The sequence below is a fragment of the Apium graveolens genome, chromosome 8 (assembly GCF_009905375.1).
Source record: "Apium graveolens cultivar Ventura chromosome 8, ASM990537v1, whole genome shotgun sequence".
Lineage (NCBI taxonomy): Eukaryota > Viridiplantae > Streptophyta > Magnoliopsida > Apiales > Apiaceae > Apium > Apium graveolens.
In genome coordinates, this window is record NC_133654.1 from 82765016 (window position 1) to 82767661 (window position 2646).

Genomic DNA, 2646 nt, shown 5'->3' on the forward strand with positions numbered 1-2646 from the left:
GCGGAATCAATCACATCCACTTTTAAGCACTCCTCATCTTCTGTAGGGAATTTCATTGCCTTGAATACGTTGAAGGTCACATCCTGATCTTGGACCCGCATAGTAAGTTCCCCTTTTTGCACATCTATCAAGGTACGGCTAGTAGCCAAGAAAGGCCTCCCAAGATTATGGGAATCTTCTTATCTTCCTCAAAATCCAGAATAACGAAATCTGCAGGAAAGAAGAGCTTATCCACCTTGATGAGCACATCCTCAACTATGCCCCTTGGGTAAGTAATGGAACGGTCAGCCAATTGTAGCGACATGTATGTGGGTTTTGGATCAGGCAGATCCAGCTTTTTAAAGATCGACAAAGGCATTATATAAAAATGCTGGCTCCCAAATCACAAAGGCACTTGTCAAAAGTTAGATTGCCAATGGTGCAAGGAATGGTGAAGCTTCCTGGATCTTTCAGTTTTGGCGGTAACTTTTGCTGCAGAACAGCGCTGCATTCTTCCGTGAGAGCAACGGTTTCAAGGTCATCCAGTTTCACCTTCCTTGAAAGAATAGTCTTCATGAACTTCGCATAACTAGGCATTTGTTCCAGAGCCTCAGCGAAAGGTATATTGATGTGAAGTTTCTTGAACACCTCCAGAAACTTCCCAAACTGTCTATCCAGCTTTTGTTGCTGCAATCTCTTAGGAAAAGGTGGTGGAGGATAGAGCTGTTTCTCCCCTGTATTAGCCTCAGGCAGAGTCTATTCAACAGTAGTCTTCCTTGGTTCCGCCGCTTTCTCCTTTTGCTTAGATTCTTCATCTCTAACTTCAGCTTCGACTTCTTTTGCCTTTTCAGCATCAGCTACTTTTCCAGACCTAAAGGTAATAGCCTTGACTTGCTCTTTAGCTTCCTTCCTGCCTGGTACTTCCGTGTCACTGGGAAGAGTGCCAGGTTGACGATTGAGCACTGCATTGGCTAATTGACCGATTTGATTTTCCAAGGTCTTGATAGACACCGCCTGACTCTTGCACAATAGCTTAAGTTCCTCAAAATCAGCACTAGTAGGTGCAGCTGCACTTCCCTGTTGAGGATATGATTGCCTTGTAGCATACTGCTGTGGTTGCTGGAATCCAGGTGGGTTAAACTGTTTACTCACTCCTTGCTGATATGTTGGCTGAATCGCATTCTGATTATTCCCCCAGCTGAAATTTGGATGATTTCTGTTATTAGGATGATAGGTCGCTGGCACAGGCTGCTGTTGTCGCTGATAATTATTCACATACTGAACAGATTCGTTGACAAGAGAACACTGATCCGTAGCATGAGAACCTGCACAAAGCTCACAAACCATAGCTATTTGATTAACTCCATACATAGCCAGATAATCGACCTTCATTGATAGCGCTTGGAGCTGGGCTGCAATAGCGGTGGCTGCATCAACTTCCAGAATACCTGCTACCTTGCCTGACGTCATCCTCTGAGTTGGGTTTTGATGCTCATTTGCAGCCATCGTCTCTATAAGATTATACGCCTCAGTATAGCTTTTAGCCCATAAGGCGCCTCCAGCTGCTGCATCGAGCATGGGCCGAGATTGGGCCCCCAAACCATTATAGAAACCAGTGATCACCATCCAATCCGGCATTCCATGATGTGGACATTTTCTCAACATTTCCTTGTAGCGTTCCCAAGCCTCGCACATAGATTCTGTAGGTTGCTGCGCAAACTGAGTAAGAGCACTCCTCATAGCAGCAGTCTTTGCCATTGGATAAAACTTCACCAGAAACTTTTGCGCAAGATCTTGCCACGTAGTGATGGTCCCAGCTGGTTCAGAATGTAACCAGTCTTTAGCCTTATCCCTCAGTGAGAATGGGAAAAGCCTCAACTTGATAGCCTCATCAGTCACGCCATTATACTTAAAAGTGCTGCAGATCTCGACAAAATTTCTTATGTGCATGTTGGGTCTTCAGTTGCCGCTCCTCCAAAAGAAACAGAATTCTGCACCATCTGAATAGTGCCCGGCTTGATTTCAAAGGTGTTAGCTTGAATAGCCGGATGAAGGATGCTTGACTGAATATCATCAATTTTAGGCCGAGAAAAATCCATAAGAGCTGGATCAGCTTGAACAATACGATCTCCCATGTTTACTGGTTTTTTCTGCTCAGTTCCTGAATCCGAATCCTCAAAATCTAACTTCTCCGGAATATCAAGAACTTCGTCTGTCTCCTCAGCTGTATCTAAAGTCCTCTTGCGAGCACGAGAACGAGTTTGCATAAACGCTTGCTAAAGTACCTGAAACACAACCGAAAAGAGTAAGTAACTACTACGTCCTAATCACTGAGTCCTAATGACCAATGATGGTAAGCACATAAACTAAACAAATATGCCGAGTCCCCGGCAGCGGCGCCAAAAACTTGTTAGGGCAAAAACACGCGCTAAAATTCACGCAAGTATACGCGTTCGCAAGTAATATAGAATACTTTCTAGTTCGTTCCCTCAGAGACTCAGACTAATTTATTGTCTAATTAAACTCACTCACCAATGTATGATTACTTCTCAATGTTAAGATAATAACACTTAAAATTGTTGATCAAATATTAACTATAATTAACTACTTAATTAACCACTTAACTAACACTTCAAATTATCAATAATAAAACACTCATGAGATCAC

The 2646-nt window shown here is 43.2% G+C and overlaps 1 non-coding gene across 1 annotated transcript; it reads left to right on the forward strand.

Moving 5' to 3' along the window:
- Positions 1-1615: 1615 nt before the first annotated feature.
- Positions 1616-1722, forward strand: LOC141681513 (small nucleolar RNA R71). The gene has a single exon (XR_012558943.1). It is a non-coding gene; the product is annotated as a small nucleolar RNA R71 (small nucleolar RNA).
- Positions 1723-2646: the final 924 nt, after the last annotated feature.